The sequence below is a fragment of the Tursiops truncatus genome, chromosome 14, assembly GCF_011762595.2.
Source record: "Tursiops truncatus isolate mTurTru1 chromosome 14, mTurTru1.mat.Y, whole genome shotgun sequence".
NCBI classification, from domain to species: domain Eukaryota; kingdom Metazoa; phylum Chordata; class Mammalia; order Artiodactyla; family Delphinidae; genus Tursiops; species Tursiops truncatus.
Genome location: NC_047047.1, coordinates 53,223,567 through 53,250,717, shown reverse-complemented (window position 1 = coordinate 53,250,717; position 27,151 = coordinate 53,223,567). Strand labels below are relative to the sequence as shown.

The 27,151-nt window shown below is 38.3% G+C and overlaps 2 long non-coding RNA genes and 1 other non-coding gene across 3 annotated transcripts in view; 2 read left to right on the top strand and 1 right to left on the bottom strand.

Moving 5' to 3' along the window:
• Positions 1 to 2,692: 2,692 nt before the first annotated feature.
• LOC117307900 (uncharacterized) lies at positions 2,693 to 9,706 on the top strand. Its single transcript, XR_004521820.2, has 2 exons — positions 2,693 to 6,927; positions 8,267 to 9,706. It is a non-coding gene; the product is annotated as an uncharacterized lncRNA (long non-coding RNA).
• A 4,167-nt stretch (positions 9,707 to 13,873) lies between these two features.
• Positions 13,874 to 13,998, bottom strand: LOC117307958 (small nucleolar RNA SNORA25). Its single transcript, XR_004521899.1, has one exon. It is a non-coding gene; the product is annotated as a small nucleolar RNA SNORA25 (small nucleolar RNA).
• Positions 13,999 to 18,853: 4,855 nt separating this feature from the next.
• Positions 18,854 to 27,151, top strand: part of LOC141276342 (uncharacterized) — a 29,765-nt gene continuing 21,467 nt past the window's right edge. The window contains exon 1 of the long non-coding RNA XR_012325714.1: positions 18,854 to 19,229. This is a non-coding gene — a long non-coding RNA (uncharacterized lncRNA). The remainder of the gene's footprint in view (positions 19,230 to 27,151) is intronic.

The following is a 27,151-nucleotide window of genomic DNA, read 5'->3' as shown; positions in this document are numbered from 1 at the left end:
ATCATTTGCATACAAAAAGTGCAGAACAATTAATTTACGTAGAATTTCAGGCTTTTACAGGTGAAAGGGAACTTTGAGATGATCTAGGCTGTGTTGTTCAAACTCAGCTTCTCAGAGGTCCCGTACTGAGCTATGCTTTTATCTGTTTTAAAATTTATTATGATTTCTAAGTAGGATTTTGTCTAAGACTTACTCTTTTCTAATTCACTCACTGTTATTTTACAGTGGCCTTTTGGTGGGGCATTAAGAGATAAAGAGACTCAAGATTTCCTGACTTCTGTGCAGGTCTCTCTTTACTCCTCAGGGCTAACTCTTGACACGATGTGTCCAGTATGGTAAAGAATTGAGAATATGAAAAATTATAATCAAGAGAGGCTTTTTCAAAAAAAAAAAGAGAGGCTTTTTCAAGGGAATTTCTTAAGAACACACATACATCTGGCTGATCTAAGCAAAGGCAGTGAAGGACTCAACAAGTAGAAAGTAATTATGGGCTTCCCTGGTGGCGCAGTGGTTGAGAGTCCGCCTGCCGATGCAGGGGACACGGGTTCGTGCCCCGGTCTGGGAAGATCCCACATGCTGCGGAGCAGCTGGGCCCGTGAGCCGTGGCCACTGAGCCTGCGCGTCCAGAGCCTGTGGTCCGCAATGGGAGAGGCCACAACAGTGAGAGGCCCGCGTACTGCAAAAAAAAAAAAAAAAAAGAAAGTAATTAGGCATGGTAACAAAAATGAGAAGAGAAGATTTCAAAGGGGGCTTGGAAATGATGTCAGTGATAACTATTATGTTGTTGTCTCCTGTGGGAATAAGCAGATAAATACCATCCAGTGAGGCCCTTAAATTCATTTGTTCATTCAACCATCATTTATGAAACATCTACTGTTTGTCAGGCACTGTACTAGGCAGAAGGACCACAAAGATGAATGTCCCTGCACTCAAGGGGCTGACTAACTGGAGTGGGAGGCGAGGAGGCATAGGCATTAGTGTGGTGAGAGCAATGATAGAGATTTACAAAGAGTCCTGGGGATACTTTGAGAAGAGACATCTCATCCTGGTATTAGTGGGGAGAGGATGGTGGTCAGGAAACCCTTCCCAGAAGATGTAACACCTGAGAAGAATTTCAATTAGGGGAAACTGTCATGGGAGGACATTGTTCTGGCCTTAAATAGAAGAGAATTTAGGTTTTTTTCTACCTTTTTCTGGTGAGGCAGAGATGAGCTATCCAGCAAGCCTCCTTGACCATAAGCCACAAACTGATCAAAACCCTAACCACATTGCCTCAGGGATATTGCTAACTAGAAGTTCTGCTTTCAATTACTATAAATAGTTTCTTTTTACAAAGATGAAAACAGCCATTCTTCAGAATCACTTTCCTCAGTGATCACCTGGGTCTCATCTCCTTTGGATGATTTCTAAATAAGCGTATGCTGTGGGAGCCGCGCTACGTATCTATTGGGTACTTGAGGAAATACAAAAATGAAGTGTACTAGTTAGGGAAGGCTAAATTGTTGAAACAAATGGACCCGAAAATACAGTGGCTGAAATCCAGCAAAAGTTTATCACTAATAAATTGGAGAGTATTCCAAGTCAGCAGTAGCTCTCTTCCACATGGAGAATTGTAGCCCCAAGCTCTTCCATCTGAGATTCTGCTTCCCTGGGGCCTTGATGTCTATGTTCAGTTAGAGGATGGGGAAATAATGAGTAAACACTTTCTGAGAGAGCTACACCCATGACCGCACAAATCATTTTTTCTTGTATTTTATTGGCAAAAATTAGTCACATGGCCACATGCAGTTGCAGGATCTGCTGGGAAATGTGTTTCCAGACTGAGCAGCTGATTTCAAGCACAGCCGTTGATAAGGAAGAAGAAGATTTTGATGGGCAGCTACTGCTTTCATCGTATAAACTGAGAGAAAGAAAAAGGATAATCACAGAAAATCTAAGCTAGAAAGTTATTAATAAAAATGGCTCTCACAGGGACTTCCCTGGTGGTCCAGAGGTTAAGACTTTGCGCTCCCAATGCAGGGGGCCCGGGTTCAATCCCTGGCCAGGGCACAAGGTCCCACATGCTGCAATTAGAAGATCCTACACACAGCAGCGAAGATACCACACGCAGCAACGAAGATCCCGCATGCCGCAACTAAGACCCGGCGCAGCCAAATAAATAAATAAATTTTTTTAATAAAAGGGTGTGGAACCTTTAAAAAAAAAAAAAAAGAATGGCTCTCACAAATCAGCAAGTGGTACACCTTAAAGTTACTCAAGGTTATATGTCAATTATACCTCAATAGAGCTGGGAAAGAAGAAAAGCATGCTTCTTAGCTCCAGAGCATTTTATAGTCATTCGCTTGGTAATATCAAAGGATTTATCAACCCTTTCAAGTGGATCCCCAACAAGGGTCCTCCTGCCCAGTGTCATTGGAGCCAATCGAACAAGACCAAGTTTGGTTCAAAGCAAAGTTCTATCCTTTAATCAAAGAATGGAGAGGTGCAGCCTTGCGCGCTAGAGCACAGGCTCTCAGGACAGGCCGTGGGCGTGGGCGGGGCTGCTTCAGAGGGAACTTGGCAGTAGGGGAACGGAAGGGAGTGGAGTTCCCGCAGGGAGTGGGCGGAGGGGTTGGCGGAGCCGGGCGTGGTGCCGGCTGCAGCATCTCTGCACACGGCCTGCCACCGCCATCTTGAATTGGGTGTAGTTTGCAGCTTCTGCACACGGTCTCGAAGCTGAAGTGTCGGGTGCAGCCACGTTGGTCTGAGGTGCCGGGGGCAGGGCCTCTGCACACAACACCCCGTGAGCAAGTGAAACCAGACTAAGCACAAAGGAAAGGAAAAAAAAAGGTTAGACTTTATTACCCAGATTCTATTTTTATTTCCTGAGTATTGTTAATGGGCTTTGCCGGTGACACCTGCCTGCTTTCTTACAAGCGTCAGAAAAAAAGCCTCTTCGTAAATGGAAAACACAGGGCCACAGCCACAACCAGGTGATGGCTTGTTGGTTAAAACGCTGATTAGTTTAAAAATAATTAAGGAATCTAACAACTAGGTAGATAATATCAACAGCAGTAAATCATGAGCAACTGTCAGATTTTTCCAGTCAGAGCAATTTAGTAATACTACAAATATTTTCCAATGCCTTTCCTGCACTGAACACTTTGGAGTAACATACAAAAAGGCGTTGTCATTTGAAAATTTAAAAAAAATATATGTGTGTGTATATGTATGTATAAATGAAGATTGAAATAGAAGTGGTATAGCCCAATGATACTACTGATTGCCAAATGGATTGCACTGAAGAAAAATGTAGGTATGGTCAGAAGCATGGAGAAAGCAGGATTTGGGCAAAGTCTCGAAGTGTATGTGAAATGTTCATAGGTGTAATGGATAGGAAGGCATTATGTATGTGAAAGTTCCAGAAATAAAAGAGAACAGAGAGAAGATTGTGGATAAAGAAATGGATGACGTTGAGTCATTATGGTGGTGATTCTCTATGAATGGGGTGAGGATGGGCAAAATAGGAAGCAGTCTTCTCCCTATGGAGCAGAAATGAGGCAGAAAGTTGTGTGTGTTGCTTTAACAGCTCCCTAAGTAATGCTCTTATACATCTTCACTGAAACATTTTGAAATACTATTTAAATATGTTATATTCGTTTATTGAAAATATTTTACTTTTGTTTAAACCTGGAGTAGACTTCAAGTTTTGAAGCACCTGAAAAATCTTTCAAACAAAAATTAAGATTCCACTTAGTATAACTGTAACTGGTACAGTGTGCTTAGTAAGTGGCCAGTTGATTATTGAATTGATAGACACCTTAAGGTAGGTTTACAGAATAACATGGGATAGGCAGAATTCTAAAGGTATCCCTCAAGATTCCTGTCCCTGATTATTCAGTCAAAACTAATATAAGTAGCGGTGTTAAGCAGCTATAATTACGGTCCCAAATTAGTTGCCCTTAAGACACAGAGAGCCCTTTAAAAGCAGAGCTTTTTCTCTGGTCAGTAGCAGAAGAAGCAGAGATTGGAAGTGTAAGGACTCAGTGTACCATGGCTGACTTTGAAGTTGGAGGAGGCCATGTGAGAAGGAAGGTGGGTAGTCTCTAAGCGCAGACAGTGGCCCCTGGATGACAACCAGCTGCCAGACACTAGATTCTACCAACAAGCCAAATGAAGTTGGAAGCAGATTGTTTCCAAAAGCCTCCAGAAAAGAGCCCCACCTGGCCAACACTTTGATTTTGACCTTGTGATACTCTAAGCTGAGAGCTCAGTTGAGCCTGCCCAGTCTTTTGTCCTACAGAACTAAGAGCTAGTAAATAAATATTGTTTTGAGCTGCTAAATTTACAGCTATTTGTTACATAACAATAGAAAACTAATATAAACAGATACCTGAATTCAGTTAAGCAGAGGTTGTACACTTCAAGACTCAGCTCCAATGCTCTGTGAAAACTTTCCTGATCACCCCAGAGTGATCCTTTTCTCCTCTTTAGTCCTAATGGTTTGTTTTTATCATTTCGGAGTTAGATATCACAGTATTGCCTGGTACTTTGTGTACATGACCTTTTTATGTCCCCAGATGGTAAGCTCCTTGATGGCAAGGAATCCAGTCTTTATGGTTCTGTTTCCACTTAGAGTATTGGAGCATAGGAGGAGGTGGTAGGCAAGTCTGATTTTCAAGAATTTTCTACGAACAAAAGCAAATGAAATGTTCTTGAGACAGAGCAAGTAGCTATCGTTTTCTCTCAATAAGTAAGAAGCTGAGACAACATTCAGCTGCTAGGATCAAGGTTACGGATCTCCTGTAACTGCCAGCCTGACCAGGTCCTATCGCTACATAATGGGCAAACCAGAATGACTAGTCTGACTCATAAAGGTATAATTGAGACCCTTCTAGTTATGAGTCTGTTTTATTCTTAGTGCCAGTTATTACTCCATAAACATTGCTTCATCCAGTCCCTGTCAGCTGCTGAGGCTGTGACCATGGCAGGGTGGTAAGCCCTGACTTGAAAATTATTGATACAACATTCTTTTCTTAGGTAATCACATGAAGACAGTCTTACCAGCTTCCAGGAGCAATATCCTTTTTTTTTTTTTCCTATAACTTTATTTATTTTGGCTGTGTTGGGTCTTCATTGCTGCGCGTGGGCTTTCTCTAGTTGCGGCGAGGGGGTGCTACTCTTCGTTGTGGTGTGCGGGCTTCTCATTGCCGTGTCTTCTCTTGCTGCGGAGCATGGGCTCTGGACACGTGGGCTTCAGTAGTTGTGGCACGTGGGCTCAGTAGTTGTGGCTAACGGGCTTAACTGCTCCGTGGCATGTGGGATCTTCCCAGACCAGGGCTCAAACCTGTGTCCCCTGCACTGGCAGGCGGATTCTTAACCACTGAGCCACCAGGGAAGCCCAGCAATATCCTTTATTTCTGAGAAACTCTCTCATGCATATGTAATCCTAATATGAGTGGATTTTATCCTTTTATCAATACCTCTATGTGTGACCCACTAGTGTAAATAACAAATTTTAAAAGCACCCAGCACATTTTATACACCTGTAGACTGATTCTGTAACGAGTTAGCAACGTTCTTACATAGTTCAGGAAGAAATCCTCTGCTCCAGGACAGGGAATTAATTTCTCCTTCATCCCCCCATAGGTAGGAAAGGAAGAATGATCCTCTTTTGAGGTGCTCTATAGTGCCAGAAGGAGTGATCAGACAATGCCTGAAATAGAAGAGTTTTGCTTGGGACCAGTGTTTAACCTGAGGTTATAATGCCTGGTTTTAGGAAACTCTCATGACATTCAATGGTGATTTTATTTGTTAAGTTTCAGAAACTAAATCAAACACAGATTAAAATTTTTTTTCAGATAAAAAAGATTTTTAAATTTACTACCAATATTTTTACTGGACTTTCTCAGCCTCATGCTGTAATTGTCTTTTTATTTTTAGACCGATCTGTCTACTCATTTTCCAGTTTTGCAGTAATTCAGAAAGTATCCTAAACTCCGCCTACTCAGTCACCCTTCCCCCCCACCACATTCAAGTTCAAATCCAGGATGTTCTACCTCCAAAATATCTTTCAAAAACATTCTCATTTCTCCATCTTTATCCTCACTGCATTGGTTAAGGTCCCCAGTCTCCCAGATGGTCTTTCCTGAAAACTAGACCTGGAATTATTTTTCTAAAACAACAATCTAGTCACGTCATTCACTGTTCTGCTTAAAATGTTCTGTCCCGCCGCCAGAGTATACTTCAAACTCCTGAGCCAGACGGGTTGTATCTTTGCCTGCTTTACTAGCCTTACCTCCTCCCTTCACCCACATCCTTTACTTCTTCAGTGTTTCTCAAAATGCTGTCCTTGCACCATCCCCAAGAAAATCACCACTTATTGGGAATTCCCTGGTGGTCCAGTGGATAGGACTCCGCGCTTTCACTGCTGAGGGCGAGGGTTCCATCCTTGCTAGGGGAACTAAGATCCTGCAAGCTGCATGGTGCGGCCAAAAAAAATGCTGGGTCCTGTCTGAGGTCTATAGAATCAGAAACCGTGAGGTACGGGGCCAGAAATATGCATTGTTAAACTCTGGGTTGATTCTCAGGCAACATGAAGAATTCGGTAACTGCCAGGAGCATTTGCCAACTACTTGTTCGATGTCCCACATTCTCTCCCCTACATGCCTTTACCTTGTGCTGTGTGACACACACACACACACACACACACGCACACACATGCGCGCGCGCGCACACACACACACACACACACACACGGGTTTTTTTGCCTGGCTGAGTTTGGACTCTGCTTCTAAATTAGTTCTAAATCTTCCTTAAGAGTCACCTATGGCGAACCTTCCTTGACTCCCCTAGGCTGGCTGAAGAGCTAACCTCTGTATTGCCCTTAAGGTATACAAGTGCCATTTGTTATTGTTGCTGCTGGTTACGCGTCTATTTCACTGCCAGGTGAGCTGTTTACAAATAAGTGCTGTTTCTTTCACCTGTGTCCCCAGAGTCAGAGTCCTGGGAATGTAGTTAGTGGTCCCTAATAAGTATTTGTGAATGTGTGAATAAATAAATGCACAATTTTAAGATCTTATTAAGAAAACATAATTACCATAAAAAACATAAAAAATTTAAAAACCTGGGAGTATGATTAATCCAGACGATCATGTCTGAGAAAATTGATTAAAAAAAGACAAAGAAAGAAAACATAATCTGATATAGAGGAAAAAATTAAAAGAGCTTTTCAAACTCAAGGAATTTTGCTTTTCTCTGGTAGATGGTCATTGTTTGTGACTCATAGCATCAGTGATTCTAATAGCTATCACTGATAGATTGCCCTGTCAGAGATAAAAATTCCTGCTTCTCTGAACTGTTTATTTCTTTTATTTATTTATTTTTTTTGCGGTACACGGGCCTCTCACTGTTGTGGCCTCTCCCGTTGCGGAGCACAGGCTCCGGACGCGCAGGCTCAGCAGCCATGGCTCACGGGCCCAGCCACTCCGCGGCATGTGGGATCTTCCCGGACCGGGGCATGAACCCGTGTCCCCTGCATCGGCAGGCGGACTCTCAACCACTGCGCCACCAGGGAAGCCCTGAACTGTTTATTTCTTCCTGATGATGTTCTGAGTTTGGATGCACTGTGCTATAGAAAGCGTAGATGAATCTGGGAGTTGGACAGTCCTGCCAAATACTAGCTGTATAACTTCAGGCAAATTGTTTTTCTCTGAGTCTCCTTCCTTATTATGTAAGTCAGAGAAGACTTTCTACGTATGCCCAGAGGGAATAATACATGTTCTCATAGAGGGAAAATGGGATAAAATGAAATAAAGTGTGTAAGACATGCTAGGTAGTGAAAAAAATTATTATTCTCTTTATAGTAAGAAAAAAACCTAGATTGTTTCTGAGTTTCTATTGTATGTCAAGTATTTTATTAGATATTGGGGAGGGAAGAGGAATGCAAAAAATAGAGAGTGCATATACCTTCTAATTCAGGGCTGCCATAACAAAACACCACAGACTGGGTGGTTTATACTATAGAAATTTATTTTTTCATAGTTCTGGAGCATAGAAGTCTAAGCTAAGGTACCTGGCAGGTTTGGTGTCTTCTGAGTCCTCTCTCCCTAGCTTGCAGATGGCCATCTTCTTGCTGAGTTCTCACATGACCTTGTGTCTGTGTGGGCACATCCCTGCTGTCCCTTCCTCTTCTAAGGACACTAGTCATATTGGATTAGGGCCCATCCTAAAAGCCCCATATTAACTTAATTACTTATCTTTAAATACTTATCTCCAAATACTGTAGGTTGGAACTTCAAATATGAATTTAGGAGGAGGACACAATTCAGCCTCTAACAGTCACTGCAGTTTTGGGATTTACTTTGTCATCACAGCATGGAATAGCTTATTGTGATCAAAACAGTTTTCCTGGGAACAGGAATGAAGATGTGTTTGTTTTGAACATACAAATTTATGTTTATATATGAGGATGTGTGTTGGCGTAGGTGTGGGTATGTGTATATGTGCTGTGCAGAACGTTATAACCTGTGAATGAGTTATGTGATACCAAGATACTGTTCATTCATCCTTGAGATAGGTAGGTAGGTCCTGGGAGGTGGGAATCTCTAGACTACTCAACTTAGGTCATGAGCAGACCCCTCTGTACACCGAGTGTATCATACAAATATTATCTTCTATGTACGTAATGGTTTTTTAAAAATTCCAAAGTACTTTTACACACTACGAATAATTATATACCATGTCAACATAAATATTTTATGAATGTCCCCTATTTTATGGAATATAGAGAAAATTTGTTGATAACCTAAGTGCCAAGCACTGTTCTAAATTCACTATTCTAATACATAAAACTCTAAATGAGTTATATATATTAACTCATTATATTCTCAAAATAACCCTACAAAATAACTTTACAAAACTATTGATATCCCATTTTACAGATGAGGAGACTGAGGCACAGGTGGGTTAAAGACTTGCCCATTTACAAAGATGGTAAAAAGTAGAGCCAGAATTTGAACCTAGGCAGCCTGTCTCTAGTCTTTCTGGCGCAGCACTTATAGCCGTTGACAATTTCAAGCAAAAAAAAAAAAAAAAATTAGTGAATGAATTTCATAGTTGAATTTTGGAATTTCCTTTTTTCCCCCCTTATGTCTAACAGGCAGTGATTGAGTCAAGTTTACCTCTTTGATGCCTTTGAAGTGTGGTTATTTTGCTTTGTAACAAAATTAAATCCTTGCTCTGAAAAACGATGTACTCCAAGACATGAGTAAGCACAGTGTAAGCTGAAGATCAATGCCATAATTCCAATCAATTCAATTCAGCAAAGTATTTGTTGAGTAACTACCATGTGCTAGGCTTTGTGTTGTGTGCATGGAACACAGTAAAGACTGAGATGACACTGTTCCTTGCATAATAGCCACCGTTACAGAGGGGTTTATGGTATTTTCCTCAAATGTGTTACTGAAGAAAAAGTTAAGGGCCATGGTGGTTTAGATGTCTACTGAGCTACTAAGGAGAACTAAGAAATTAAAATGGAGAATTTAAAAATATTTATTCATTCATTTAAAATGTAATAAACCCATTATATGTTAACAAAATATATTTTATGAAAAACAATTATTTCCAAAAACAAAAAATCCAGTGAGAAAAGTGACATTTGATTTGTTTTTTTATTTGTTTGGCTGAGTTCCATAATGTCATGCTTAATAAAAACCAGATTCTCATATTTGCTTCTCATATTTGCATTCAGTTTGTTGACATATGTTGTTTGGGTTGAAACACATGGAAAAAAATCTAACCTCACACAGGTAGTCGGGAAAGGAGGAGAATTTTTAACAGTCTTTTCAGATGATTATGGACAGTCTTTGATATTACACCAAAACTTGACAAGTTGTAGTTTCTTAAAGGTTAGTTGGAATATAAAAGCTGACCTTTTCATATGCTGTTATATTAAAATCAATTTATCTATCTCACACTTTGAATGGACATTTTACCTATGCATGATTTTATAACATCATGCATTATCATTCAGAAGATATTGAATGATAACTTCTGTGAAGTTATGCAGATCTTCCAAATGTTGACACATATTATACAAACAAACAAAAATCACATTCTTTAATATTACCACTGATCTCATTGGCAAGGTCTTTAAACACTGGGAAGCTGTCAAGTTCGCAGTGTCAGATACAAGGTTCCTAAAGCTTGAAAGCTCAAATTTATCACTGGCTACAAATACCGTCAATTGTCTTCCTTGAAGTGACAGACCTACTTCATTCATTTTTGAGAAAATGTCTACCAAATACCCAAGTTTAAATAGCTATAATTTGTTTACCAGTCATTCTTTTAAGTCAAAATGGTGTTCCATGAAAAAAGCAGTTAGTTCAGCTTGTAACTCAGGGAACAAGTGCTTTTCCTCATAGCCCCCTATTTCAGTATGCCGCACAAGGGCTTTATGTGTACGTCCCATTTCATCACAGATGTTAAAAAGACATGTACTCAGGGATCAAGACTGAATAAAATTGAGATGTGTAATTGTTTCATCGAGAACGTTCTTAAGTGAAAATGGCATCTGAAATTTAATTTATTTGTTTGTTTGTTTACTGCTAGTGCTTGGCAGAGAACAATATAATGGCTATTATTACAGTTTGGTACAAATGCTTTCATTTATGTTAAGGCACCAGGAGTTTTACCCACCATTGCTTTTGTAGCATCAGTGCAAATGTCAACGTAATGAAAAGGGCAAATAATAGTTAATGTTATTAGGAAAATAGTTTTGACCTTGTGGACCTCATGAAACGGTTTTGGTGACCCCAAGGGGTAGGCAGACCACAGTTTGAGAACCACCATCACAGAAAATAACCATATTTCCTCACAAAGAACCTTTGACATCTGAAACAGAATGCTGGAGTAGAACACTGATTATGATATATGCCTTTTTAATGGGGCAACTACTATAAAAATCACATAATGGGAAAACAATATGATTTAGGACTAATTTAGATTTTCTAATATGCTTAAAAACAAACTTCGGGTCAAAAGTTTAAAGTTAGCTTAGCTAATTATATTTTTGTTTTCAAGCATTAAAAGATCTGTCAATGAGATAGTTTTCTCTCTCCTGTTACTTATTCTCTAAAAAATAATTACATTAATGGGAAAGTATCTGAAAAGGCATTTCTCCAAAGAAGATACACAAATGGCCAATAAGAATATGAAAAGATACTCAACATCATTAGTTATCAAGGATATACAGATCAAAATCGTAATGAGATACCACTTCACACCCACTAAGATGGCTAGAAATAAAAAAGCCAGATACTGACAAGTATTGGTGAGGATGATGAGAAAGTGGAACCCTCATATACTGCTTATGAGAATGTAAAATGGTCCATCTACTTTGGAAAACAGTCTGGGAGTTCCTCAAACAATTAAACATAGAATTTCACCAAGAGAAACAAAAACATGCCTACACAGAAATTTGTATATAAGTTCATAGCAGCATTATTTATAATAGCCAAAAAGTGAAAACAACCCAAATGTCCATCAACAGACAAATGAATAAACAAATGTGATATATCCATACAGTGGAATATTATTTGGCCATAAAAAAGGAATGAAGCACTGATATATTCAACAATATGGATGAATCTTGAAAACATTATGCTACCTGAAAGAAACCAATCACAAAAGACTACATATTATATGATTCCACTTATATGAAAGTTCAGAATAGGAAATCTGTGGAGATGGAAAGTTGATTAGTGGTTACTTGGGGTGTAGGAGTGAGGAGTTTGCAGGGGTAGATGAGTGATAGGGGTTTCTCCTTGAGATGAAAATGTTCTAAAATTGACTGTGGTGATGACTACACATATCTGTGAATATCCTAAAAACCATTGAACTATACACTTTAAATGGGTGAATTGTACGGTATGTAAATTATATCTCAATAAAGCTGTTCTCTGCCCCCCCCAAATCAACTACATTATAGAAAAAAATTAACCGTATGAAAAATTTTTAGATAATTTTATAGAGGGGGAGACTAAAGCCCCAGAGAGAGGGGTGAGTGACCTAAACTCACTCAAAAGCTGGGACTAGAACCCAGGTTTCTGGTTCCTGTAATAGAATGCATTTCATCCCCCAGAATAGTATTACAATACCACTTTCACTTCTGGGAAGAAAATTCCAATGATCATACCAAATGCATTCAAACTGGAGTTAGCCTAAGAGGTAAAAAGAAAGTATCTACTAGAAAAGTACTCTATCTACAATTCTGCTCTGAAAAAGGTCACCTTTTGTGGAAAGAAATGGGAAAATGAGCAGAATAAGAGAGGAGAAATAGAATTCACCTTCTTGCTTTAAACACTAGGCCATTTATGGGCAGGCTTGTAAGTAGTCACACTAGTTGCACAGGCTTTTGCCAACTCCTTTAAAAATAGCTATTCATAAAAACAGTAAACACAAAATGTAGCACAAACGTTTTTGTAGGTCCACAGACTAGTAAATATCATACCCCTTCATGGTCAAACATATTGTAGTGGACAACTTGGTGCTTGTCTCACAAATGATTTTGTTCCAGTGCTAGGCAGAGCTACAGGGATGCCTCTGATATGTGTAACACTTTGAGTTTCAACCTGCTTTTACATAGTATCCCTTCTGATGCTTGCAACAGCCCTGTGAAATCAATAGGGTAGGTATTATTAGCACCATTTTGCAGATAGGAAACTATTTTTAGGTAAGTAGGACAAGGTTTTGTTATCATCCTCATTTTATGAATGAGGAGTCTTATTTTACACAAGCACTATGATATAAATAGCTGCAAGAGAGAACTTAAACTTGTAGCTGATACATGAAAATTTGGGAACTATTTAAAACTGGAGAACAAGGGAACAGTGTACAGCAGGGATACTCACGGAAATGACAAATTTATTGGTGCTTTATATTTATGACTTCCATAAACTACTTTTAAACTGACCAGACCCTGAACTTGCAAGCCCTGATATGCTGTAGAATGATTGACAGTGCTGCCTCCTTGCACAGCTTCAGGGGACACCATTCATATGGAGGTGACACCATCCCCATAGCATTAGACGTTAGTGGTAGGTGTCCCGTGGAATTAAATCAGATTCCTAAATTAGACATGCTATGTAGATATCACAGACATGAGTCAGGCAAATCTCAAGGTCCATCACAAATTCCACCTCCTCCAAGAAATCTGCCCCAATATTCTGTCCTAGCAGTCCATTATATGCATTGTATATTTTGGTATTTCTTTATATTTCATTTCATTTTATTTATTTTTTCATTTTTAAAGACACATTGTTTTCTTTCTAATCTTACAATTGATACATGTTCATTTCAGACAACTAGGAATACATAAAATCATAAAGTAAATAATAATTAACATCCATAATCTTCATCCCTTAGAGATAACCACCATAGCCTTTTGATGCATTTCCTCCCGTTTCCCCTCCATTTTAACTATAATTTATCTTTTTATATTATTCTTCCATGTTTCATCTTTAAGTATTTGACCCCTGTTAAGTTTTATCTTCTTCAAAATATGGTAACTTTTTGAGGATAAAAACCATATTATTTTCTACTTCTTTATGCTCTACACTTTCTTATGCATAGTGGTAAGTACAGTAGTCAATAATTCAATTGAATTAGTTCATCTTCAATAATTTGAGTCGTTTGGTATTATAGGTACAGTAAAGAATGTAAGTAAATCTACAAATATATCAGTTATTCCATGAATAATAGTTCCCTTTGAATTTACTAATTTACTTACATTTCATGTATATAATTTTTTGTTTGTTTGATTGTTAGTTTTGGTTAAACTTGGGAGACTTTATTTACTTCCCCACATCACCAATCATGGATATGAGTGGCTAAGGCTTCTATCTCCTCAGGAAAACACAGCACAATTGAGTGATCACAACCTTTGGAGAACTTCAGTCTTTGGTTGCAGCATTTAAGAGCTCCTGGTTTTGGTCCCACAAGCCCTTTTTGAAGTGACCTATGTATGTTTTGGGGTTTTTTTATTTTCTGTGTTGGGTGTTCATTGCTGCGCACGGGCTTTCTCTAGATGCAGCAAGTGGGGGCTACTCTTCGTTGCATTTCGCGGGCTTCTCATTGTGGTGGCTTCTGGTTGCAGAGCACGGGCTCTAGGCGCGCAGGCTTCAGTAGCTGTGGCACGTGGGGTCAGTAGTTGTGGCACACGGGCTTAGTTGCTCTGCGGCATGTGGGATCTTCGCAGACCAGGGACCCAACCCGTGTCCCCTGTGTTGGCAGGCGGATTCTTAACCAGTGCGCCACCAGGGAAGTCCCTATGTTGTGTTTTGATGTTGGGATTATTGCCTTAAATCTTTTTGCTTCTTTTGCTGAATCATATGGAAAACAAATTTGAATTCTGTTTATTAATGCTATTAAGTTTCAAGTGCTAACTTCTGGTAGAACAAATACCCAATCATTTGAACTGTTAAAAGATAAATTGAGGCATATTAAAAATTTTAAGAGTTTATCTGAGCAAAACTCAGTTTAAATCAAATCACCAAAGTTAAATCAAATCACCAAACTGGAAAGCGCTCCACCAACAGGAGCTAGGGGAAAGATTTTACAGAGAAGAAGGAAGCAAAGCAAGGAGATTATTTGTTGGGCTATAGCTTAAGCATTCAGTTTACTTGGGAAAACCTTATTGGCTGTTTGTGATCGGTTGTCCTTAGATTTTAATTTCTTAACCTTGAGAAATTTACAGGATTGGGTTTGGTTTGCTTATGTAATGCCACTAACACATTAGAACCATCTCAGTTTAATGACCTCCTTTTTAATTAATTTAACAATTGCTATATCTGGATTGCATTTTCTAAGAAAGAAAATATTACGTAGCTCATAATTCCAAATAGTTAATCTAAAAATTAGGGCTTTAAGGAAAAGTCTAAAATAATTTGTAACAATTAATTATTTAAAAAAAATCAGGGGTTGACTTCAGATGTATATAATAGAAACTTGACTACAGTAGTAGCTTAACCAAATAGGAATTTAATTTTCAAATAGCAGGAAGTCTAGAAGCAAGTAGTGTTGCCAGCTTTAACAAATAAACATACAGGGCATCTAGTTACATTTGAATTTCAGATAAACAATTTTTTAGTATAAGTGTCCCATGGGACAAATGTAACTGGGCCACATGCATTTTATTTGGCATTCATAGATGCAAGCTGTTTAGGGCTGGTGCAGCTGCTCAAGGATGTCAGCAAGTTCCTTCTAACATCCTACTCTACTATCCTTTCTTTGTGGCTTTTGTCCTCATGGTTGTAAGATTGGATACTGTACCTCCAGGCATCAACTCCATGTTCTAGGCAGGAAGATTGGGGGAAAGAAAAATGGAGAATACAGTAGTCCTAAACCAACTGAGTCTGATCCTTTAAAACAGGAAAACAGTAGCTTCTCTGGAAACTCCATCTTGTAGACTTTACTTGTATTTTATCCGCCAGAACTGGGTTGCCTGGCCACTGCTAGCCACAAAGATGACCAGGGAAGTGAATATTTTTAATTGGGTACTCTGCCACTCTGAAAAAATTTGATTTTCACTAGGAATGAAGGAGAGAAATGTAGACATAGGATAGGCAACATGCGATATCTACAATGAAAGGTAAAAGTAATTTTCAATGACTATTTTGAATTTTATTTTGACCACACAAATATGCATGGTGAATTTGAAAGGTGAAAGAAACTCAAAAAGTAGAATTTCCCATTGTTAGTCTTAACTAGTCTTAGGGTCCTCTACCTTCCTGAGAAATTATCACCCATAGATTTAAGGATAGCCTTAACTCTAGCAAATTAGTGGTGAAAGCTAAAGAGACTGCTGGTAGTTTGACTCAAAAATGGAAATGGGGTCCCTAGAGCCATGCCCCAAAGACTATACCAAGGAAAGTGTGTCTCTTGCTATAAGATGCATATTGATTATGTTAACTTACTGAAGTCTATTAAAAGAAATTCATCTAAAATAGCAATAGTGAATCCTATCTCCATAGGCCAAAAACTCTTAAACCTGATAGAACAATTGTCCTCTCATCCAACACAATTTTACAAGAGGTTTTCTCCCTTATCTAAAGTGATTTTCTTACCAAGAGACAATTAACTAACACTGGACATTAACACCTCTCTCAACCTTTTCAAAAAATTAGCATCAAATTATTTCTTTTCTTGTGGAAATTGAAGAGAAAATCATTAATAAATGGTACCAAATTATAAGATTTTTTTTTTCTATTTAGTATTTCTATTTTGCAGTGGTTTTACAAACACTATTGGTTCTTTTTTTCAGCAGGAGTTTCACAATCATGATGGGACATTTTCTGCCAATAACAAAACCAGGGGCTCGTCTAATTTGGGACTCTCAAAAGCAGTATCATGTGGTGACTGTAGCCAGTTTCATTTTTCTGTGCCAGTAGAGAAGTATATGTAAAATAAGAATATAATTTTCACCATGACTAATGCATTTCCAGTAATTATTACTAAGGTAAATTCTCAAAGCAAAACAGACATTTAGGTGTACTGAACTTTTTTCATTTTGTTTTGTTTTTACAACTTGGCTGCCTGTCTGTCTTCATTAAGGTAATACTTATTTGATTTCTAGTTAAAATAAAAGATTTTTGTCCAACCGAATTAACAGAATGATTATCTTGTCAGGGAATAATGAAAATGAATATTTCCTCCATTTTTTGGAGTGGTATAGTTTTACAAGCTCCACAGAGGATAGCATTCAGATAAGGTCACACCAAATAGGAGTTTTGCTCATTGGATTAAAAATAGATCAGCTCAAAAAAAAAAAAAAAAAATAGATCAGCTCAATGACTCAGCAGGTAGCTTATTGCAGTTGCCTACTAAGAACATCCTAATTCTTCCTTGTACTACATCACAGTGAAGTACTCATGTGGCTTTATGGGGATTAGCTTATTCAGCTATTAGAAATAAGATCACAGTATATCTAGGACATTCTGTGAGATACAACAGCACTGAGAGTATTATGGGTCAAATTCTGGTTAAGTATAAGTAAGCATATATTCAAAGATTTAAGTTCCTTTTAATAAATTTATAATAATGTGGCTAAATTGAAAATGAACTGTGGAATCAGGTTACAGAGAGCACTTGATTGTGCTTGGATTTTAGAGCAGTGCCTGTTTCATGGTTCCATGAGGCTTCCTACCTGATTTCCCCTCCCCCTGCCATATGGGAAACCTCAGGGGGGCCTTTAATGTTTTCCTTTTTTCTTACTCGCATTCAGGCAGTGGCCAAGTCACCTCCAGTCCCAGAATATTCAGGGATGTTCTAACAAATGGAGTTGGTATTTCTCCTGAAAGGAGACAGGAATAGAAGGCCTACCTTCCTCAAAAATATCTCCCTCCAAATTATTGGCTATCCATAGGGAAACACTTTAAGCTAGTATCTTCCATTAACATATATTAATATATCCAGCAACTACTTGATAATCATCCTTTTACAGCCTCCAGATATTAGGTGCCGGAGTAACGTAGATGAATAAAACCAGATCTCGACCCTCTAAGGGCTCCTTTTAACTCCTGATTTATTAGACCCCTGAGTAAATAGATAGGTAAGTTACAATGTGAGGAAAAAGAAAAGTAGGAAGGTGGGAGAGTCAGATCTTGCAGGGCCCTGTACTGGAGAGTCAGCCAAGGTAGCAGGCCAGGGAGAAGGAATGGCGTGAAGGCTTGTAGGGGCTTTGAAGGGAGGGAAAAATCAATGTAGAGGCTCTGAGAAGTGCAAAAAACAAGTTTCATTCTCATTAATTCATTTTTTTATTGGCGTATAATTGCTTTACCATGGTGTGTTAGTTTCTGCTGTACAACAAAGTGAATCAGCTAAACATATACATATATCCCCTCCCTCTTGGGCCTCCCTCTCCCCCGCTTCCATCCCACCCATCTAGGTCATCATTAAGGCTCACCTTGGAAACACTGCCTAGTGCAGCCCATTCCTCTCCTAGGTCAGGCCCTCAGCAAAACAGAGGTAGCTTCAGTTTGGTTGGCAGGCAGTGTGTTTTCCGTTTGGGTGGCTGTTTTTCCTCCAGGATCACCAGATTTACCTCCCCCTCCCCACACTCCCATGTGGAGACCTGTTCTAAAGCTACTGACTGAGAGCAAAAAGTTAAGGAAGACTTCATTGATAAAGGCTTGAAGTGAGACCCCTGCTAGTAATGTTTGCTTTTTTACACAGGAGTCTGGGAAGCTCTTAAGACTGTTCAAACCAGACCACTAAACTCCAATCTAATGCCATCCTATAAGGTTAACTTAAAAGGTATTACATTAATTCAGCAAGGAGGCCATTAGACGGAGGTGGCTCTGATGTACTGGCCGCCTATGGAAGCAAACCAAAATCTAAGCATGCAAATGCTGAAAAGTTAGGACAACCAATCACAAACTGCCATCTAGGCTTTAGCTATAGCCAATCAGTAATTTCCTTACTTTGCTTCCACCTTTTCTCTATAAAAGGCTCACCCTCACCCACCCCACCCCACCCCCCCACCCCCCTGACCAGCCCCTGTGGGTGGAACGCTTCTAACAACTTCTATCCCAATTGGAATAGACTTTTGCTCAAATAAGCTCTTAAAATGTTCAATATGCCTCAGTTTATTTTTTAACAAAGATTAATCTTACTCCGTATCTCAAGTCTCTGTCCTCGACCTCATAGTTTTACTTATTTTCATTGTGTTAGTTACCCTTGTAAATGGCTTTCCATTCATTTGTTCAGAGTGAATGCTATTTTTGTTGTCAAATATGAATCCCAATGAGAGCAGTAAAAAATATTTATACTTCCTTTAAGAGTAGACTTGACTGTAAAAATAGAGAGAGAGAGAGAGAGAGAGAGAGAGATGAATAGATAGGTGGAGTGATAATTTTCTAAGCATTATTTCAAGGTTTATTATTTATTATTTATTATTCTAAGCATTATTTCAAGGTTATTTCAAGGTCGATCTTGCTTGGGAGCCAGTAATAAGGCAGACTTGAATATATCCTCTACTCACATATGTCTTGGAACATGATTGTTCATAACCTCCAAGAGGGCAGAGACTCATCTATTGTCTTTGGTCCCCAGCACATGGCTCCTGCCTGACACTGGTCTGGGGATCAGTGGATTGAACTGCAGCAGCTTCACAGTTGCTCCCAGGTGCTTGAAGCTGAAAGCTGTCAATCATTTCACAAGATTTACTGAATCTTCTTCTTGGCAGAGGAATTGTGAGTTTATATAAAGAGAATATATAATATTTAACTGTGAGTTTATATATCGGTCTAAGAAAATGACTTCAAAAAATGTACAAGGCAATATAAAATTGAATATAAATAAATGGAGTGAAAATATAGTGTATAGAGTTAATCTCTGAGAATACTGACTGATCTTAAGTGCTGGAATAAGTATAAGGGCAAATACAGATTTTCTCCCCTCTGAAAATAAGCAGAGAGATTTTCCCCTTCTCCATTTACTTTCTGAATTTCTTTCTCTGTCCTTGTCAAATGTATGTAAATCTTTGTAATGGCTATGTAAGCCTCTGGCCAGTCTCACAACTCAGGAATGTTTCCTCAAGGACCTGGGAGCCATCTCTTTGAAGTGTAATCATCAAGGAAAATAATTCCAATCTCCTGGAAGATGGGTTTTTTGGGAAAAGATGGGTCTAATTTGTCACCTGACTGTAAATTGTAAAAGCTACCTAAGTATTGAATGATGTGTCCACTTAGCTGTATAAAAGAGGGAGATTCCCTTCTGTCTTTGTAATCCCTTTAGCAGGTTACCTGTGTGGCATATCACGCTCTGGTTTAATCTTATTCAAAAAAAAAAATTTCCCCTTTTTTTTTTCTACCTTGTGGAGAGCTTTTGAATTGAAGAAAGATTTGTTTTGATTATATTTCCCTAACACAAACATGGGCTGAGCTTTCTGGCAGCTGAGATATTGATGTTTGGTAGATTTCAATCATGACATTAATTCTGTTTTCTTTAAGTAATGGAGAATCAGTGTAGCGTGGTGGTCAAGGATGTGAACTCTGGAGTTAAAACACTTGCCTTCAAATCCTGGCTCAGTGACTCACCAGCAGTGTGACCTTGTACCAGTCAATTGGAAATCACATCGAACTTCCCCCAAGTCTAAATTTCCTCATCAACTTTTTAAAGCCTCAGTTTCCTCATCTCTAAAGTTGTGAATGACAAATCAGCCCTGCCTGAACCTCATGGAGAGCATCCCCCCACAACAAAGAGAGGCTCTGTGGCTGGCAGAAGTAGAAGGGAAGGCTAGGCAGCCCACAGCAACCGCTGTGCAGACCACTGTTAATCTGCCTGTCCGTGCTAACTCTGTGAGGGATGGGGCTGTGTCTCACTTTATAGCTTCAGTGCCCAATGTAATACCTAATACTTAATAGTTGTTCTATAAATGTTATTTTAATGAATAAACAATGAATAAGTAACTCCCATAAGCAAAGTTTTAGAGGTCACAAAGCTGAAACAAGGACTACAGAGAGTAACAGTGGGAAATACAATTAAAATGTAGGTTAAGACCATATAGTAGGGAGGCTTAAATGCTAAGCTGAGGTATTCATGCACTATTCTGTAGGCAGTAGGGAACCACTAAAAGTTTATGGGCAGGGAAATAATACAATCAGAGCTAAAGCTTAAGAAGAGTAAACCAGTAGCAACATCTAGAATGAATGGGTGGTAGGACTCCTAGTAGATGGGAAGATGTTTCTAATAGAAGATGTTTCAAACAGAAGGCAATCATTCAGGTTAGAGCAGTGGTTCTCAATTGGGAGTGATTTTGCCTCTCAGGGGACATTCGGAAACGTCTGGAGACATATTTGATACTCATAAGTGAGGGGGTGCTATTGGCATCTAGTGGTTGAAGGCCAGGGATGCTGCTTAACATCAGCAAAGTGTTATCCTGCACAGCAAAGAGTTCTCCTGTCCAAAATGTCAGTAGTATCCCACTTGAGAAACTCTGGGTTAGAGATAATTAGAATGCATAACAAGAAGAGAACGGATGCGGCAGACATGAGTGGCACTGTGGAAGGGGAATACATAGACTTTTGAAAATGACTGTGTCTATAGAGCAGAGGAGAAGGCAGAATTAGAAGTGAACAAACAACAACAACAAAAAACCTTCCAAGGTTTAAAGCAGGTATCTGGGAAGATGATGTCAGGAACAGGAATAGAGAAGTCAGAAGGAGGGCCAGATTTTAAGGGGGAATGATGAATTTGTTTTGAGTTTGCGATTTAACTGCATACCTTAGCATAATTCCAGAGGCAGCTAAAAATGTACTTGTGGAGCCTAGAAAGAGGCTAAGACCAAAGATATAGATTTTAGGAGACATTTGCAGTGAGTTATTGGTTAAAGGAAGGTGAGCAGGTAAGAGTACTGAAAAGGGTCAAAGAGGAGATGTGGTCTGAGAACAGAATTTTGAAAGACTGGGAGAAAACACAAAGGTCATATTACTATAAGACAGTGATGTTTATAAAATCATCTTATTTTTCAGAATATTGCTCTACTTTAGCAATTAATTTCCTCCCACAAATCCAACATATTAATTAGACTACCTGGAAGTGGGTCATTCCTAACTGTTCCTAAACTCTTCTTAAATCCATATCAAAGAACCTCTTGTTCTCTTGTTTTTAAATAATAGTTTTATTAAGTTCCTCAAATCCTCTTATAAATCCCAAACATATTCTCAAGCTTGGCTCAGTAGAACAGCATTTTTAAAGCGTTCTTTTCCTTTTATTCTGTGACTATCTTTAGCATTTAAGAATTATTTAGAAATTACTTTCAAGACTGGCCTTCTGCAAAATCGAGAAGTATGTTATTTGATTTCAGACCATAACAAGACTCTGGCTTATTTGCTGTCCATAGAGGAAAAGAGTTTGAGCATGAGTTTATATCCCAGCTTTGCCATGAGTGAGCTACGTGATCTTTGGTAATATTCTTTCTCTCTCTCATTTAGAAAATTTAATTATATCTACAAAAAGGTACATGAGTTTTGTCAGAGACTAACATAAACATTTAATGTGGTAGTTGCCCACAGACCCATCCCAGTATAATATTACCCAAACCTTTACTGTAAATTCCTAGGCACAATTCAGAGGCATTACAGATTTTTAAAAACTTTCCAAAGTTTTTATTTTGAACAATAGCAAACCTACGAAAGGTTGAAAAAATAGTGCAATGAGCAGCCATATACCCTTCACCTAGATTCATCTATCATTAACTTTTGTGACATTTGGTTGCTCTCTCTGTCTTTGTCTATCTATCTACCGACTTATATTTATTTTTTGCTAAATGACTTGAAAGTAAGTTATAGATATCATGGAACTGTATCCCTAAATACTTAGTATACATATCCTAAGAACATGGACATTCAGCTATAAAACCACAATATTATTATCTCACTCTAGAAATTTAACATTGATACAGTGTACTATCCAATATATATACAGATTTTAAAATTGTTCCCCAAATGCCCTGTAAAACAGTTTTGTTTTTTTTTTTTTTTCAAGGTAGGATTTAGTCAAGGTTCATGTTTTTCTAGTCTGCTTTAATTTAGAAAAGTCTTCTACATTCTTTGGTCTTTTGTGACACTAATCATTTTGAAGATTACAAGCAAGTAATCCCACAATCTGGAATTGTCTGATTGTTTCCCCCTGATTAGTTTTGGGTTAAATATTTTTATAAGTATACTACACAGTATACTACACAGAGGATATAATGTATCCTCTCATTGTATCACTTCAGGAGACACGTCATATCAGTTTGTCCCATTATTAGCAATATTAAGTTAGGTCACTAAATTAAGTCTTTCAGATCCCTCCTTTGTAAAAGTGGCTTTTCCCTATTTTAGTTAATAAGTAATCCATAGGGTGATATTTTGAGACATGTAACTAGCCTACATTGTGGTCTTGGAGTTCTCATCTGGCCTAACCTTCTTAGTAGTTTTTGCCAGTTTATTAAGTATGGTTCACCAGAAAACTTTTTTTTTTTTTAGTATGTATAGTATCCCTTTTTTTTTTTTAAGTATGTGAAGTATCCTATATAATTTGTTTTGTTTTATTTTTTGCTTGAGTTAGCTAGAATTGGCTTCTGTTATTTTCCACCAAATACCGATTCCTACAATGTGAGAAAACATTGTATAAAATTCCTACCTCACTGGGGTAAAGATCAACATTATCTTCAGAGTTTCAAATATGACTGTGATACCACACAAAGGCCCATGCCCACAGGACCTCCAGATTTTTCAGGATACATGTAGAAAAACATTTTCTATCAGGATGTGTAACTGGTGAGCCCTCCTATGCCTCAGATAAATGATACACAAGCCCATGGACTGATCATTGTTACCTAGCTGCAATGAGACTGTGCTGTTTATGATGCTTAGTCATTGTCATAACTCCGTGGACAATGTAGCATGATGAAACTAGTGACAGACATTATATCCAAATCCCAGTTGCTAGATACAGATGACCTGGCTTGCTAAAGGCAGATTTTACAACCATATTAGGTAATTTTGCTGGGATTTCAGGGTGACTTGGGTTGTATTTGTTAATATAATAGTCGTAGTAATAGAAAAACTAAAATCTCAATGACAATTCAATAGAAACTTAATTCCTCTCTCAGTCAATGTCCAATTGGTGTTTGGTGAATGATCTTCCACATAAGAACTCAGACTCTCTGATATCTTCCATCTCATGATCTGCCATCTTCTGGTCCTTTGCTTCCAGTGGCAGAAGAGTAAGGTCACGTAGGTTTTTGATTTTGGTTTTAGAAGTACATGGTTTATACAATCAATTTTAAACATAGAACAAGAGGAAAGAGAATGAGATAAATAACCAGAGTTAAAATAAGGTACCAGTAGGGTGGACGGATCACTGGAATTCTATGTTATGCAGTGTTCACAAGTGGTCGAGCAAAGAGTTTCAGCTTATGGAAAGCGCCGACACAGGCTACTTCCACTGGGGAAAAGCAGGGGCAAATACACCCGGCCAAAAGCTATTGCTCACCGGCAACTATGCAGGAAGGTTTCATGGGCCAGGCTGAAAGTGCTGCATATCACTTCTGCCCACATTGACATTCTGTCAGCCAAAACTCAGACCACACCCATCTGTAAAGGAGGCTAGGAAACAGGGTCTAGGAGCAAAGTGATAACAGCTTTGAAAAGAGCCAGTCATTCTCTCCCACAGAGGCTGTAGGAGTTTTGGCAAACCTCCACCTCGTGGTTACCTGTGAAGCTGAGAGGGACTGTGAATGCTAGAGAAGTTGCAGTCACCAAACACTCCAAGCCTGATGGTCTCTGTTGTTTTTGGCTGGTTTGGCCTCACTGCTGCAAACTTTTACTTGTATTAAATATATGTCAATGAGTGCTACATTTCACTGAGGTCTCAAACTTACTCCTCTGCAGGATTACTTCAATAGCTGAGAAGCACTCCCACTACTTTCTTAATGTTTCTTTAGAAATGTTAAAGGCATCTCTAGCTAGTCACCTAATTGTAAAGAGTGTATGATAAGTTTTAGATAGAAGCTGAGCTCAGCAGTGTCCAAGTATGAAAGTGACCCTATTCATCACCACCCGTTTTAGTTAAACGTCCCTGCCCGGGTGAAAACTCAGACTTATATCCAGTTACTCCCCAGATAACAAGTCCTTTCATCTCTTTCAAACATGAGGGGGTCTTGTCCAGATTTCCGGAAGTATGTATGTCCAGGAGAAAAGTGACACAGTTTTGGTGAGCAGTCAAAAGTCTGTAAGAGGTTTGGTAAACCCTCACTTGTGGTTTTACCTGGAATAAGTTATTGAAAAAAATATTTAAAATGTGTTGCTGACTGGCATGGTGCAAGGAGAACTATTAAGGCCTAAAATGAAGTTAAAGCAGGAATTCAAAGAGGTAAAGTGAGCACCAAAGTTGGATTAGCCCTAAAGTTTCTGAAGAACTCTGGTGACCTTGAGATTCCACTCTGATGGCTGCACAGAATTTGGGGGACAGGAGATAAAGGTTAGGGCCTATTCAGGTAGAGCGTCTACTAGGAGATCTGCATAAAACCAGGACCCCAAAAATCCCAAGGAAAAATAAACTTATCACTCAGGAGTAGACAGCAAGAAACTTGCATCTTGAACTTGATCCTAGTTGAAGACAATGAGATAGAAAAATGAGACAGAAAAATTTCCCCTGAGCATTTATAACACAAGCTGATCTCCAAGTGGATTTTCATTCCAAAAGCCTGCCCACTGTGAGGTTTGAAAACCTCAAATGATCATTGAACTTGAAGTGGTCTCAGGTTGGTGGTTCCCCCAGGCAACAGGCAGGAGGACTGCAATTTCAACCTGGACCTCAAAGAAATTCCACAGATGAAATGCCAAGGCCAATGATTCAGCTCTCAGTAAAAAAAAAAAAAAAAAAAAAAAATTTAACAATGCAAGGAAATAAGGCACTCAAAGCTAGAACTAGCAGAAACAAAACAGAAGAATCAGATCTGCAAAGACTTCAGAAATTGCAATTGTCAGGCCCAACATAAAAGTACTGTGTTTAATGTGTTTAAAGAAATAAGAGTGGCTTGAAAATACAAGCAAGGAACAAAAGACTATAAAAAAGGTTAAGCAGATATGATAAAGAGCCAAACAGAATTTCTAGAGATGAAAGTTTTAATAATTAAAGTTGAAAACTCAGTGGACAAATTAAGCATCAGAATACACTACCCAGCAAAGTTATCATCAGAACTGAAGGAGAGATAAAGAGTTCTCCAGATAAACAAGAGCTAAAGGAGTTTATCACCACCAAACAGGTCTAACAAGAAATGTTAAAGGGTCTTCTTTAAGATGAAAAGAAAGGGTGCTAATTAGAAATAAGAACACATATGAAAGAGGAAATCTCATTGGAAAAGTAAATATATAATCAAGGTAGTGTGTTAATTACTTAAAAAGCTAATATAAAGGTTAAAAGACAAAAGTAGTAAAAACAACCATAACAACAGTTAAGGGATATACAAGATAAAAAGATGTAAAACGTGACATCAAAAACATAAAACATGGGTGGGGAAAGAATAAAAGTGTTGAGCTATAGAATGGGATCAACCTTAAGTTGTTATAAACTTAAAATAGACTGTTATAGACATAAGCTGTTATATGTAACCCTGATGGTAACCACAAAGCAAAAACCTGTAGTAAGTACACAAAGATAAAAAGAAAAGAATATAAGCATACCGCCAAAGAAAGTCATCAAACCACAAAGGAAGAGAACAAAAGAAGAAGAAAGGAACAGAGAGGAACTACAAAGAGAGCTAGAAAATAATAACAGTATGGCAATAAGCACATAGCTATCAATAGTTACTTTAAATTTAAGTGGACTAAATTCTCCAATCAAAAGACAGAGTGGCTGAATGGATTTAAAAAAAACAAGATCCATCTGTATTCTGCCTACAAGAGACACACTCTAGATGTAAGGACACATACAGACTGAAAGTGAAGGCATGAAAAAAGATATTCCATGCAAATGAAAACCAGAAGAAAGCTGGAGTAGCTACCCATGTATCAGGCAAAGTAGACTTTAAAACAAAAACTGTAATAAGAGACCAAGAAAAGGGTATTACATAATGACATAATAATAAAGGGGTTAATCCAACAAGAGGATATAACATTTGTAAATGTTTATGCACCCAACATAGGCGTACCTAAATATTAAAGTAAATATTAACAGGCCTAAATGGAGAAATAGACAGCAATACAATAATAGTAGGGGACTTTAATATACCACTTACATCAATGGACAGATCACCTAGACAGAAAGTCAATAAGGAAGCATCGACCTTAAGAAACATGGTAGAACAGAGTGACAACAAATATTTACAAAACATTCCATCCAAAAGCAACAGAATACACGTTATTCTCAAGTGCAATATGGAATATTTTCCAAGATAGACCATGTATTAGGTCACAAAACAAGGCTTTATAAGAGAATTGAAATGATATCAAGAATCTTTTCCAACAATGGTATGAAACTAGAAATTAATTACACAAAGAAAACTGGAAAATTCACAAATGTGTGTAGGTTAAACAACATGCTACTGAATTGCTAATTGGTCAAAGAAGAGAAACATTTTAAAAATACCTTGAGACAACTGAAAATGGAAATGTAACATACC